The sequence below is a fragment of the Pinus tabuliformis genome, chromosome 9 (assembly GCF_031772625.1).
Source record: "Pinus tabuliformis cultivar Carrire ecotype Pingquan chromosome 9, CPIR1, whole genome shotgun sequence".
NCBI lineage: Eukaryota > Viridiplantae > Streptophyta > Pinopsida > Pinales > Pinaceae > Pinus > Pinus tabuliformis.
In genome coordinates, this window is record NC_142307.1 from 1162067745 (window position 1) to 1162083827 (window position 16083).

The window sequence follows — 16083 nt, forward strand, 5'->3', positions numbered from 1 at the left end:
GTAAAAGAAACGTTCGGTAATCTTTTCATTTTTTAGGAGTCAGAAAAGGGCTTAAAAGATGACTCTGATGTCTTGGTTCGTAAAAAATGATGATTTTACCCTAAAGTCCTTTTGTTCTGCACAAAAACAACACATTACTCATACCTGTTTAAGATGGGCAAAAATACGTTGAAAAATATCCTTTCATGGTGAAAAATAAACAAACTTAGCATTCATTCATCCAAAAAACCTATAAAAAGACTTTTTACCATGTCATTTTTACCATTTCACTGTTGAGGTTGAGAAAAGGGCTTTTGACAAGAAAACTTCCCGTGGACTTTGCGGAGAATCCGACCATCAGAATCGAGTGCCGTCTCTTTCAGGTATTTCACAACATCCTCCTCTTCAATTTCATCCGTTTAGAATTTCATTTCAAGTTCTAGTTTGATTTTTTAGAGAGTTTTAGGTTTTAAAGTCCGCCTTTCGGGGGACGCAGGTGCCCCATGGGCGACCTGCGTACCCCGACTTTTTCGTATATGGGAAAAAGGTCAGAGTACGCAGCCCACCTTCAGGACAGCTGCGTTCCGCCGCTCTGTTTCCTGAACGCGGGGTGCGTACCCCGCGAAACGCGTATTTTCAAACCCCAAACCCCAAATTTAACCAACCAAATTTTGTTTAATGAATTCTAATCATTGTTTTTTGGTGTGTAGGTCACTCACCATGCTAGATTGGCATGAAAGAGAACACGAAGACGTTGATTTGGCCGCAATAGGTCATCAACCTTCTATTGATGCGTTAAAGGCATGTGGTCTCTACAAGTATTGGGCCATACCTGGCATTGTTATAGACATTTTTGTGCCTTACAGCATTGAGCATGAAATGTCCATAATCTAAGGGATCCAAAGTCCCTAAACATGTTGTTCCTACCCCTAGAGGAACAAGGCTAACTAACCACAGCAATTCACAGAAGTTCTCCACCTGAAACCACTCAAAAACAAGCCAATTCTGGATCATGTCAACTGCTCCACTGAGCATCTGCGCTGAATGTCAACTGCTCCACTGTCTACCTGCGTTGAATGTCAACTCCAACAAAGGCTACCTGCGTTGAGCGAGTTTGGACATGTGGCAGAGTCATTCCTCAAGGTGTCAATGCTCAGGAAGCTTCCAAAATGACACTTGTATCAGGGAATTCGACTGGTGATGAGTAAGAGGTTCCAAATCTCCAAGTGGAAGCAAGAACCTCCAAGTGGACTCAAGAACTGATAGAGGGAGAGGACACTAGTCAGATCTCAAGCTGACTCATCCTCTCTCCAAACATATATATATGGATCTCACCTCCATGGGATCTAGAGGTTGGAATTTTGTTATTGCAAAGAATTGTTGTTGGTTTGAGACTGGAAACATTGGGTGCTTAATGCTTTGAAGGGAGCTGAAGAAGGAATTCCATTCTACTGGGAAGGAGATGCTGGATTGGAGCCCTCTGGGTTGTATCTCTTCCTGAACCTTGTTATCAATCAATAAAGCTATCTTGGTTTTCTCCTATATATTGGTGTATTTGTATGATTGCATTAGTGTATTTGATTTACTTCTAATCCTGAATCATTTATGAATATGAATATTTGTCTTTGTGTTGTGTTCTTCTCTTGTCGCAAGTAGCTGTTCTCTTGTCACAGGTAGTTGTTCTCTTGTGATCTCGTGGGAATCAAGTAGCTGTTCTCTTGAGCAAGCGAGGAGGCAAGTAGATGTGAACACTCAAAGAGAAGAGGATCTAGATCAAGGGACAAACGGAAGACAACAGTAAGTCTATCGATCTCCCCTCTTTCACATTTCATAAAGGAAGAAACCAAATAGCTGTATCTGTTTGTTGCTAAGGCACTGTCACACCTTAGGTGGATAGGATCGTCCTGCATAGGCATTTTTCCCCACAAAAAATTGGCGACTCCACTGGGGAGAACTTGTTTATTCATTTCATTTGTGTTTAAATCATTGTTTTCTTCATATGCTCAACAGCATCGAACTGCTTCTGCAAAGTAGACTGTTGCTGCCTTGATCCTTCACTGGATTTTGGCTATGATCTAACAATGGACTCACAAATGATGTGATGATCCTTTGTGATAGTCTTTAGTACCCTCTCAAAGCATCCCTCTATTTATACCTTGCTTGTGTTTCTGATTTGGCCTGAAACAGTTGATTTTTGAGCATTTTATGACCCAGAACCCAAGGGAAACGAGAGTTTCTCCTTCAGCGCAGACACTGTGAAGGCAGTTTGCATTTCAACGCAAGTCCCGTGAAGGCTACCTGCGCTGAATGTCAACTCCACAGTGTTGGACTTGCGCTAAAACAGTTTAGCTTTGTGCAGCTGGGGTTCTCTGTCCTCTGTTGCCCTGTTTTGATCTCTGTTTTTTGCAGCCTTTAACCAGCATAGGTACCAGTCTGATAACTCCTTTTCTTTGCTTAGATTCCGCCTCCTTTTGTACAAAAAGACTGTGAGTGTTTTTATGTGTTTGTGGCGTCATTTACAGTTTTCCTTTGCATGAGTAAAGTAGTCATCCTGTAGCCTTTGATTCAGATCTGATTGATTGTGATCTTAGAAGAGAGTTCATTGGCTGTTTGCAGATTGATTATAGATTTACTTTTGCTTATTGGTTTGAATTTGTCTCTTTTAAGTGTCAAAAAAAGTCTTTATTTCGAAAGTAGCAAACTGATTGTAATCTCTTCTACCCTTGTTGTTTTCGAAAGAGTGAACTTGTTTGCATTGATTATTTAAAAGCAAATTCAAAGTTGTACAAAAAGCTTTCTTTGTAGGCATATATACTAAGAAAGTGGAAAACAAACACCTGCATTGTGCATTTTGCATTTGATAAGTTTGCATGTTGGATTTAGGAAAAGTGCATTAGAGTGTGCTGATTGCTCTTTGAGAAAAGATAATGTATTTCTTTTCCCTTAGTAGCTAGGATTTTCAAAGTTGAAAAGATAATAAAGCTTGCTTATCATCTTTAGAATGCATTTAGGAATTTGTATCATACATCTCGTGGTGAACCTTGAAAGGCAAACTTTAAAAAGATCAACCTAAAATAAATTGAATGAACCTAACAACGCTTTGTAACATAACACACAACATAGAGGTCTAGGCTAGAGACGTGTTCCGGCGTCGTTAAGCCTAGTGACTGTCGATCTCGTGGAAGGTGGGTGATTCCTCCTGAGGGACGATAGCGCTAGTACGGATTGTGCTCCCACGTACCGTCGCGTATATATTGGGAGACCCCTATAGGCATATATCCTTTATCCTTAGGAAGCCGTGTCGGCCGCCCTACTGATCGCAATGCAATGAACACAGCATTCACGAAGATCGACCGCCCGTACCCTAAAAAGTATTCTGTGGTTTTGCGAAAAGTTTGGCACACCCTCTGCCTAGATCTCCAGAGAAGTTTCTTTTGGCCTTTTTCAGACTCTATAACAGAAAAAGTCCATCCGAGCATTTGTCACTTCGGGCTCGTTAAAACATCGAAGGAGACTAGAGTCATCTTTAGCTTTTTCTCGACTCTTTAAAAGTGAAAAAGCAAGTTGTGTCTAAAGCGTCGTTAACAATTTATTTTAAACGAAACAATCACCCTTTATTCCCGCGTTGATCTTTAGGTTGAAAATATGGAGCACGCCAACCAAGGAATTCCTCTTGGTGGAAATCCTAGTCCCTTCTCCTCTTGGGGAGATGTTGGTGCGCCCCACATGGCCACATTGTCACTTCCAGGACTGACAATTGGCCTACCAGTATGGCTCTTTTCAACCAATGTCGTTCAGAATACCACCATTCCTGAACAGTCAAGTCAACAGTTAGATCAGACAAGAGTTGCCTCCCAGCCTTCCACTTCATCTTCCTCCCCTCCTTCCTCTTCGCTTGACGGAACTAGTAAATTAAAAAACCGTGTTCCTAAGGAGAAGAAGGAGAAGAAGAAGAAAGAAAAGAAGAAGAAGGAGCCTAAGGCGACTGGGGGCAAACAAGTGTCATCTAACAAAAATCCACACACAGCACTCGTAAGGCCTAAATCGCCATGTGTCATATGCAAGGGAGACCACTTCCATAGAGATTGTCCCTATATCCCCCGAATACTAAGAGACTGGTCCCCCCGTTTGCACAATTCGGTAGCATGAACCTCTGATAGCCATGTCGACTGCTCACCGTCAACTAGTGGGAGTGAAGCCCCAGGACAGAGCGGGAAAGCTAAATTTCCCTACAGACTGTGTGAAGGCGATCACGCCATCCACCGTTGTCCCTTCTTAGACGAGGCAAAAAGAGTTCTGGAAGATCGCCCGATTTTACGAGCGCATCTCCCTCCTGGATATCAAAGACTCCTGCCAAGTCCCTCACTAGTTGAGAACCCGGCTGACCCGCCCAGATGGTCAGCCGAAGCACCTGTCATTGAAGATGAACCATCTGGATCCATGCCTGACGAAAGTCAAAAGGTTGATACGGCAGTTGACCCAGTTTTGCCTTCAGAGGCCCCATCTTCGAATGACACCATCACAGAGGAGAATAAAGACGACACCGTCCAAATTCTCTTCATCAGCACTGACTCTGATGATCAAGGGGGCAATGCCACCATTCCTTTATCGCAGGAAGGAAGTTCATCGGAGTGACATCCGGCCGTCTATTCGGTCCCACCACCAAGCAACCTAGTTGTGTCCTTTGATTGGAACCAACTAGGCAGACCCCGGTTGCCAGCCAGTATACCATTCAGAATTATTTGTCAAATATACAGAATGGTAATGGCTGGCACTATCATTGATGAGGGGGCATCTGTGAGTATCCTTTCCTCTATTGCTTGGAAAGCGCTTGGTTCGCCAGCGCTTTTGCCTGAGATGAGAAGTCTATCGGGCTTTGATAAAGGAACCAGTCGACCTTTAGGGATCCTCCCCAATGTGCCTATAACATTGAAAGGGAAGACCGTTCAAATGAACGTGATGGTCGTTCAAGGACCCTTGGATTATAACCTACTCCTTGGACGAGACTATATATATTGCATGGGAGTTGTAGTCTCCTCACTCTTTAGAGTAATGTGTTTTCCGCATGGAGGAAGAGTGGTCAAGCTCGTGGACCAACTTTCATTTCCCAGATCACGCATCGCAAATAGTCATGAACCATCCCTAAATGGTCTATTCACGCAAGAAGTGTCTCAACCCACGGTCCGTCCTCCTGATGAGCGCGAGTAATCCGGGAGGATATGACTGGAACCCAGGGGGCATGCGTCCTGGCCTGCTTCGGCAAGAAAACTTTTGGGTATAAAGTAGGTTTCCGCGAGAGAATATGACTAGTCCGTACCCCGTCCGTGGATGGAAGAGGGGTTGTTCTAGAATAGGATTCTTTTGTCAAAGTTACGTGTTTGGCACCAGAGTCATTCACCCTTGTCTATTTCGGTAGACATTGCCGAGGAAGTGTTTTGTTTGAAAGAGTAACGAGACAATCTTTGGGTAACCTGAAAGAGGTAAGCCTCTCTCGTTAAAACAAATGTTTTGGCGGAAGAGAAGTAGAGGTAACCTTGAAACTCTGTTTTATACCTGGGGGCATGCAAACCTTTTGGAATGCAAGCAAGGGGCAACTATTTATTTTTTAAATTTTTAGGACCTCTAACCCTTTAAACTCGTAGGATTAGTCGTTTCCAAACTTGCATAAAGAAAGGAAGAGGGAGCATAGCTTTGGTAAGGCGCAAGCTCTATAAAAAATGGAATCTTTCATGAGACACTCTTATCATATGACTGGTATTATCGAGTAGTTTTAACGCGGAATTTATGCTCGTTAAAAAATAGAAAAGCGATATCGAGCAGTTTTAACGCGGAATTTATGCTCGTTAAAAAATAGAAAAGCGATATCGAGCAGTTTTAACGCGGAATTTATGCTCGTTAAAAAATAGAAAAGCGATTGTGAGCAAGAGTTTCTTCCAGAGTTCAAGCTCATTAAAAAATGAACCTATCCCTGTAAATAACCACTGTGAATGTAATATCATCAGCCATTAAATCCTTGGTCGTGTTTGCACCTGCCACCTCCACTTTTCATTTGGCCGATCGTTCACCTCCATATGATTGTTTACCCATTTTGAGGAACAGCTGCGAAGAGTGATTTCACCTAGCCATCCTTGTGACACTGCCGTGATTGGAAAATTCCAACCTGTACCTAGAATCAGCTGCTATCCTTGTTTATCACTCGTTCCTCAAAAGACGAGTCTTCTTTAAGCTCTTTTCAACTGACTCGTAAAATATGAAAAGATTGTCGAGTCTTGGCCTTCCCACTCGCTAAAGGACCGGAAGTGCTATCCCTCCTCTAGATTTTAATCTTTTTGGACCTGAGGGATTATTGCACAAAAAGATCGAGCGCTTGTTTTATTCGGCTCGTTAAAACTATCGAAAACTCATCCCTTCTGTATTGTTTTATACTTTTTCGGACTTAAGGGATTAGATGACGAAAAAGGAATTTTGGAGTTGACTTTATGTATCTTTTCAGACTCTCTAAAAATGAAAAGAACCGAGTTATCCTTGTCGTTAGACTCGTTAAAATTATTAAATAGCGACAAACGTGTCTTTAGACGAGAACGAGTTTCACTATCGCTAGGCTCGTTAAAACATAGAGATGGGCTTGCCCGAAGGGCAGGTTATAGAACAAGCATATGTTATCCTCCTCAAGCTTGACAAAAATAAAGAGGTACTGGTCAGCAATGACTGGGGAAAATTGGGAGAAAACTAAAGAAAACTTTGATGGTAGCAAGTCGCTCTTGAACATGACACTTTTCCTCCGTACCACAATCGGGTTGGGTTATCTCCAGTCACATCACCATGGTCTCGCCATACCATCCATATTTGGGGTAATGCTACCGATCCATCGCATCAATGTCACCATATGTTCAAGAGAAGTCGTTCAGAAAGAGTCAACCGGGTCCCATCCACTGCCATACATTATCCTTCATCCATTCATGACCGCCACCCTGAATCATATGTCACAGATCATTTTCACCTCCATTAAAATCATTAGCTCTGTTCCGTGTCACTGATGTGGGATTCATCAAGGCCCTCCTTTGACGGATCGCTTCTTGTCGACATCAGCTCATTATCCAAGAAGTTGATCTAGGAACAATCCCTTCAGTACTTTGAAGCTTGCATGCCTCAATGGCAAGTTTCTCACTTCCGGCGACAGGTATACATCAATGACCTTCGACCAGAAGATTTTGCGTGGTGTTCGACGCCAAGTCCTTTATTCACGCCACGTGAATTGTACTGCAGTACCTTGAGGGTCATTATCATTATCGGTGATTCCTCTCACGCTTGTTAACGGTTTACATCATTGACCGGTAATCAAGCGATGTCTTTCCATGTTCGACTTCAGCGCAATTCTCACATGGATCGACTTGTACTTAGAGTGAAGATCGAACGAGTTTGAAGACCCCGGATCTAGTTTCATCCATCCGGGCTACGATATATATTCAGGAAAAATAAAGACATTTGACATGTACATCATTGCAGAAGATGATCATCCTACTCAAAGGATGATAATTTCGCCAAAATTATCAGTCTACCATCAGACGATCGTCTGTTCTATGTACAAAAAATGAATTTATAAATCTGAGCATGGGAATGCCCGCCTCAGCTAGATCATGAAAGCAGTATGAATCATAATGTATTTTATTGTATCTTATTACAGGTTTCCTCCCAGCAGATGGATGAACTTCGGACCCTCCTAGATAAAGCATTTCACCAGATAAACGGCCTCATACTTTAGGGGGCAACTGTTATAGACATTTTTGTGCCTTACAGCATTGAGCATGAAATGTCCATAATCTAAGGGATCCAAAGTCCCTAAACATGTTGTTCCTACCCCTAGAGGAACAAGGCTAACTAACCACAGCAATTCACAGAAGTTCTCCACCTGAAACCACTCAAAAACAAGCCAATTCTGGATCATGTCAACTGCTCCACTGTCTACCTACGTTGAATGTCAACTCCAACAAAGGCTACCTGCGCTGAGCGAGTTTGGACATGTGGAAGAGTCATTCCTCAAGGTGTCAATGCTCAGGAAGCTTCCAAAATGACACTTGTATCAGGGAATTCGACTAGTGATGAGTAAGAGGTTCCAAATCTCCAAGTGGAAGCAAGAACCTCCAAGTGGACTCAAGAACTGATAGAGGGAGAGGACACTAGTCAGATCTCAAGCTGACTCATCCTCTCTCCAAACATCTATATATGGATCTCACCTCCATGGGATCTAGAGGCTGGAATTTTGTTATTGCAAAGAATTGCTGTTGGTTTGAGACTGGAAACATTGGGTGCTTAATGCTTTGAAGGGAGCTGAAGAAGGAATTCCATTCTGCTGGGAAGGAGATGCTGGATTGGAGCCCTCTGGGTTGTATCTCTTCCTGAACCTTGTTATCAATCAATAAAGCTATCTTGGTTTTCTCCTATATACTGGTGTATTTGTATGATTGCATTAGTGTATTTGATTTACTTCTAATCCTGAATCATTTATGAATATGAATATTTGCCTTTGTGTTGTGTTCTTCTCTTGTCGCAAGTAGCTGTTCTCTTGTCACAGGTAGTTGTTCTCTCATGATCTCGTGGGAATCAAGTAGCTGTTCTCTTGAGCAAGCGAGGAGGCAAGTATCTGTGAACACCCAAAGAGAAGAGGATCTAGATCGAGGGACAAACGAAAGACAACGGTAAGTATATCGATCTCCCCTCTTTCACATTTCATAAAGGAAGAAACCAGAATAGCTATATCTGTTTGTTGCTAAGGCACTGTCACACCTTAGGTGGATAGGATCGTCCTGCATAGGCATTTTTCCCCACAACAAATTGGTGACTCCGCTGGGGATCAGGAGGGTCCGAAGTTCATCCATTTGCTGGGAGGAGACCTGTAATAAGATAAAATACAATACATTATGGTTCATACTGCTTTCATGATCTAGCTGAGGCGGGCATTCCCATGCTTAGCTTTATAAATTCATTTTTGTACATAGAACAGACGATCGTCTGATGGTAGACTGATAATTTTGGCGAAATTATCATCCTTTGAGTAGGATGATCATCTGCTGCAATGATGTACATGTCAAATGTCTTTATTTTTCCTGATTATATATCGCAGCCCGGATGGATGAAACTAGATCCGAGGTCTTCAAACTCGTTCGATCTTCACTCTAAGTACAAGTCGATCCATGTGAGAATTGCGCTGAAGTCGAACATGGAAAGACATCGCTTGATTACCGGTCAATGATGTAAACCGTTAACAAGCACGAGAGGAATCACCGATAATGATAATGACCCTCAAGGTACTGCAGTACAATTTACGTGGTGTGAATAAAGGACTTGGCGTCGAACACCACGCAAAATCTTCTGGTCGAAGGTCACTGATGTATACCTGTCGCCAGAAGTGAGAAACTTGCCATTGAGGTATGCAAGATTCAAAGTACTGAAGGGGTTGTTCCTAGATCAACTTCTTGGATAATGAGTTGATGTCGACAAGAAGCAATCCGTCAAAGGAGGGCCTTGATGAATCCCACATCAGTGACACAGAATGGAGCTAATGATTTTAATGGAGGTGAAAAACGATCTGTGACATATGATTCAGGGTGGCGGTCATGAATAGATGAAGGATAATGTATGGCAGTGGATGGGACCCGGTTGACTCTTTCTGAACGACTTCTCTTGAACATATGGTGACACTGATGCGATGGATCGGTAGCATTACCCCAAATATGGACGGTATGGCGAGACCATGGTGATGTGACTGGTGAATGAGACAACCCAACCCGATTGTGGTACGGAGGAAAAGTGTCATGTTCAAGAGCGACCTGCTACCATCAAAGTTCTCTTTAGTTTTCTCCCAATTTTTCCCCAGTCATTGTTGACCAGTACCTCTTTATTTTTTTCAAGCTTGAGGAGGATAACATATGCTTGTTCTATAACCTGCCCTTCGGGCAAGCCCATCGCTATGTTTTAACGACCCTAGCGATAGTGAAACTCGTTCTCGTCTAAAGACAAGTTTGTCGCTATTTAATAATTTTAACGAGTCTAATGACAAGGATAACTCGGTTCTTTTCATTTTTAGAGAGTCTGAAAAGATACATAAAGTCAACTCCAAAATTCCTTTTTCGTCATCTAATCCCTTAAGTCCGAAAAAGTATAAAACAATACACAAGGGATGAGTTTTCGATAGTTTTAACAAGCCGAATAAAACAAGCGCTCGATCTTTTTGTGCAATAATCCCTCAGGTCCAAAAAGATTAAAATCTAGAGGAGGGATAGCACTTCCGGTCCTTTAACGAGCTGGAAGGCCAAGACTCGGCAATCTTTTCATATTTTACGAGTCAATTGAAAAGAGCTTAAAGAAGACTCGTCTTTTGAGGAACGAGTGATAAACAGGGATAGCAGCTGATTCCAGGTACAGGTTGGAATTTTCCAATCACGGCAGTGTCACAAGGATGGCTAGGTGAAATCACTCTTCGCAGCTGTTCCTCAAAATGGGTAAACAATCATATGGAGGTGAACGATCGGCCAAATGAAAAGTGGAGGTGGCAGGTGCAAACACGACCAAGGCTTTAATGGCTGATGATATTACATTCACAGTGGTTATTTACTGGGATAGGTTCATTTTTTAATGAGCTTGAACTCTGGAGGAAACTCTTGCTCACAATCGCTTTTCTATTTTTTAACGAGCATAAATTCCGCGTTAAAACTGCTCGAAATTGCTTTACTATTTTTTAACAAGCATAAATTCCGCGTTAAAACTGCTCGATTATACCAGTCATTTGATAAGAGTGTCTCATCAAGATTCTATTTTTTATGGAGCTTCATCTCACTAAGCTTTGCTCCTGATCCTTTCTTTATGCAAGTTTGGAAACGACTAATCCTACGAGTTTAAAGGGTAAGAGGTCCTAAAAATCTAAAAAATAAATAGTTGCCCCTTGCTTGCACTCCGAAAGGTTTGCATGCCCCCAGGTATAAAGTACGATTTCAAGGTTACCCCTCAATTTTCAGATAAAACATTTGTTTTCCGGGAGAGGCCTACCTCTTTCAAGTTACCCAAAGATTGTCTCGTTACTCTTTCAAACAAAACACTTCCTCGGAAATGTCTACCGAAATAGGCAAGGGTGAATGACTCTGGCGCCAAACACGTAACTTTGACAAAAGAATCCTATTCCAGAACAACCCCTCTTCCATCCACGGACGGGGTACGGACTAGTCATATTCTCCCGCGGAAACCTACCCTATACCCAAAGTTTTCCTGCCGAAGCAGGCCAGGACGCATGCCCCCTGGGTTCCGGTCATATCCTCCCAGATTACTCGCGCTCATCAGGAGGACGGACCGTGGGTTGAGACACTTCTTGCGTGAATAGACCATTTAGGGATGGTTCATGACTATTTGTGATGCGTGATCTGGGAAATGAAAGTTGGTCCACGAGCTTGACCATTCTTCCTTCATGCGGAAAACACATTACTCTAAAGAGTGAGGAGACAATAGCTCCCATGCAATATATATAGTCTCGTCCAAGGAGTATGTTATAATCCAAGGGTCCTTGAACGACCATCACGTTCATTTGAACGGTCTTCCCTTTCAATGTTATAGGCACATTGGGGAGGATCCCTAAAGGTCAACTGGTTCCTTTATCAAAGCCTGATAGACTTCTCATCTCAGGCAAAAGCGCTGGCAAACCAAGCGCTTTCCAAGAAATAGAGGAAAGGATACTCACAGATGCCCCCTCATCAATGATAGCGCCAGCCATTACCATTCTGTATATTTGACAAATAATTCTGAACGGTATACTGGCTGGCAACCGGGGTCTGCCTAGTTGGTTCCAGTCAAAGGACACAACTAGGTTGCTTGGTGGTGGGACCGAGTATACGGCCAGATAGCGCTCTGATGAACTTCCTTCCTGCGATAAAGGAATGGTGGCATTGCCCCCTTGATCATCAGAGTCAGTGCTGATGAAGAGAATCTGGACGGTGTCGTCTTGATTCTCCTCTGTGACGGTGTCATTCGAAGATAGAGCCTCTGAAGGCAAAACCTGGTCAACTTCCGTATCAACCTTTTGACTTTCGTCAAGCATGGATCCAGACGGTTCATCTTCAATGACAGGTGCTTCGGCTGACCACCTGGACGGGTCAGCCGGGTTTTCAACTAGTGAGGGACTTGGCAGGAGTCTTTGATATCCAGGAGGGAGATGCGCTCGTAAAATCGGGCGATCTTCCAGAACTCTTTTTGCCTCGTCTAAGAAGGGACAACGGTAGATGGCGTGATCGCCTTCACATAGTCTGCAGGGAAATTTAGCTTTCCCGCTCTGTCCTGGGGCTTCACTCCCACTAGTTGACGGTGAGCAGTCGACATGGTTATCAGAGGTCGATGCTACCGAATTGTGCAAACGGGGGGACCAGTCTCTTAGTATCCGGGGGATACAGGGACAATCTCTATGGAAATGGTCTCCCTTGCATATGACGCATGGCGATTTAGGCCTTACGAGTGCTGTGTGTGGATTTTTGTTAGATGACACTTGTTTGCCCCCAGTCGCCTTAGGCTCCTTCTTCTTCTTTTCTTTCTTCTTCTTCTCCTTCTTCTCCTTAGGAACACGGTTTTTTGATTTACCAGTTCCGTCAAGCGAAGAGGAAGGAGGGGAGGAAGATGAAGTGGAAGGTTGGGAGGCAACTCTTGTCTGATCTAACTGTTGACTCGACTGTTCAGGAATGGTGGTATTCTGAACGACATTGGTTGAAAAGAGCCATACTGGTAGGCCAATTGTCAGTCCTGGAAGCGACAATGTGGCCATGTGGGGCGCACCAACATCTCCCCAAGAGGAGAAGGGACTAGGATTTCCACCAAGGGGAATTCCTTGGTTGGTGTGCTCCATCTTTTCAACCTAAAGATCAATGCGGGAATAAAGGGTGATTGTTTCGTTTAAAATAAATTGTTAACGACGCTTTAGACACAACTTGCTTTTTCACTTTTAAAGAGTCGAGAAAAAGCTAAAGATGACTCTAGTCTCCTTCGATGTTTTAACGAGCCCGAAGTGACAAATGCTCGAATGGAATTTTTCTGTTATAGAGTCTGAAAAAGGCCAAAAGAAACTACTCTGGAGATCTAGGCAGAGGGTGTGCCAAACTTTTCGCAAAACCGCAGAATACTTTTTAGGGTACGGGCAGTCGATCTTCGTGAATGCTGTGTTCACTGCATTGCGATCAGTAGGGCGGCCGACACGGTTTCCTAAGGATAAAGGATATATGCCTATAGGGGTCTCCCAATATATACGCGACGGTATGTGGGAGCACAATCCGTACTAGCGCTATCGTCCCTCAGGAGGAATCACCCACCTTCCACGAGATCGACAGTCACTAGGCTTAATGACGCCGGAACACGTCTCTAGCCTAGACCTCTATGTTGTGCGTTATGTTACAAAGCGTTGTTAGGTTCATTCAGTTTATTTTAGGTTGATCTTTTTAAAGTTTGCCTTTCAAGGTTCACCACGAGATGTATGATACAAATTCCTAAATGCAGTCTAAAGATGATAAGCAAGCTTTATAATCTTTTCAACTTTGAAAATCCTAGCTACTAAGGGAAAAGAAAGACACTATCTTTTCTCAAAGAGCAATCAGCACACTCTAATGCACTTTTCCTAAATCCAACATGCAAACTTATCAAATGCAAATGCACAATGCAGGTGTTTGTTTTCCACTTTCTTAGTATAGATGCCTATAAAGAAAGCTTTTTGTACAACTTTGAATTTGCTTTTAAATAATCAATACAAACAAGTTCACTCTTTCGAAAACAACAAGGGTAGAAGAGATTACAATCACTTTGCTATTTTCGAAATAAAGACTTGTTTTGACACTCAAAAGAGACAAATTCAAACCAATAAGCAAAAGTAAATCTATAATCAATCTGCAAACAGCCAATGAACTCTCTTCTAAGATCACAATCAATCAGATCTGAATCAAAGGCTACAGGATGACTACTTTACTCATGCAAAGGAAAACTGTAAATGACGCCACAAACACATAAAAACACTTACAGTCTTTTTGTACAAAAGGAGGCAGAATCTAAGCAAAGAAAAGAAGTTATCAGACTGGTACCTATGCTGGTTAAAGGCTGCAAAAACAGAGATCAAAACAGGGCAACAGAGGACAGAGAACCCCAGCTGCACAAGGCTAAACTGGTTCAGCGCAAGTCCAACACTGAGGACATTACATTCAGCGTAGGTAGCCCTCATGGGACCTGCGTTGAAATGCAGACTGCCTTCACAGCAGTTGCGCTGAAGGAGAAACTCTCGTTTCCCCTGGGTTCTGGGTCATAAAATGCTCAAAAATCAATTGTTTCAGGCCAAATCAGAAACACAAGCAAGGTATAAACAGAGGGATGCTTTGAGAGGGTACTAAAGACTATCTCAAAGGATCATCACATTATTTGTGAGTCCATTGTTAGATCATAGCCAAAATCCAGTGAAGGATCAAGGCAGCAACAGTCTACTTTGCAGAAGCAGTTCGATGTTGTTGAGTCTATGAAGCAAACAATGATTTAAACACAAATGAAATGAATAAACAAGTTCTTCCCCAGCGGAGTCGCCAATTTTTTGTGGGGAAAAATGCCTATGCAGGACGATCCTATCCACCTAAGGTGTGACAGTGCCTTAGCAACAAACAGATACAGCTATTCTGGTTTCTTCCTTTATGAAATGTGAAAGAGGGGAGATCGATAGACTTACCGTTGTCTTCCGTTTGTCCCTCGATCTAGATCCTCTTCTCTTTGGGTGTTCACAACCACTTGCCTCCTCGCTTGCTCAAGAGAACAGCTACTTGATTCCCACGAGATCACAAGAGAACAGCTACCTGTGACTCATCCTCATTTTCTTATCAAGTATGAGGCGTTGAATGCAATAAAGCTTGGGGGGCATGCACCTCGATTTGCATTATTATGCTGGGGGCATGCAAACTTATCAACGAGCAGTTTTAGCATAAATTTCATGCTCGTTAAAAAATAAACGCAAGATCCGAGCAGTTTTAGCAGCATAGTTCATGCTCGTTAAAAAATAAACATAAGATTGAGCAATGTTTTGGCGCATTCAAGCTCATTAAAAAATGAACCTATTCCGGTAAATAACCATTGTGTATGTAACCTTATCAGGCATAAAAGCCTTGGTCGTGTTTGCACCGTCACCTCCACTTTTCATTTGGTCGATCGTTTACCTCCATATGATTGTTTACCCATTTTGAGGAACAGCTGCGAAGAGTGATTTCACCTAGCCATCCTTGTGACACTGCCGTGATTGGAAAACTGTTATAGACATTTTTGTGCCTTACATCATTAAGCATGAAATGTCCATAATCTAAGGGATCCAAAGTCCCTAAACATGTTGTTCCTACCCCTAGAGGAACAAGGCTAACTAACCATAGCAATTCACAGAAGTTCTCCACCTGAAACCACTCAAAAACAAGCCAATTCTGGATCATGTCAACTGCTCCACTAAGCATCTGCGCTGAATGTCAACTGCTCCACTATCTACCTGCATTGAATGTCAACTCCAACAAAGGCTACCTGCGCTGAGCGAGTTTGGACATGTGGCAGAGTCATTCCTCAAGGTGTCAATGCTCAGGAAGCTTCCAAAATGACACTTTTCCCATTCAGCTTGTCATATGATAAGAGTGTCTCATGAAAGATTCCATTTTTTATAGAGCTTGTGCCTTACCAAAGCTATGCTCCCTCTTCCTTTCTTTATGCAAGTTTGGAAACGACTAATCCTACGAGTTTAAAGGGTTAGAGGTCCTAAAAATTTAAAAAATAAATAGTCGCCCCTTGCTTGCATTCCAAAAGGTTTGCATGCCCCCAGGTATAAAACAGAGTTTCAAGGTTACCTCTACTTCTCTTCTGCCAAAACATTTGTTTTAACGGGAGAGGCTTACCTCTTTCAGGTTACCCAAAGATTGTCTCGTTACTCTTTCAAACAAAACACTTCCTCGGCAATGTCTACCGAAATAGACAAGGGTGAATGACTCTGGTGCCAAACACGTAACTTTGACAAAACAATCCTATTCCAGAACAACCCCTCTTCCATCCACGGACGGGGTACGGACTAGTCATATTCTC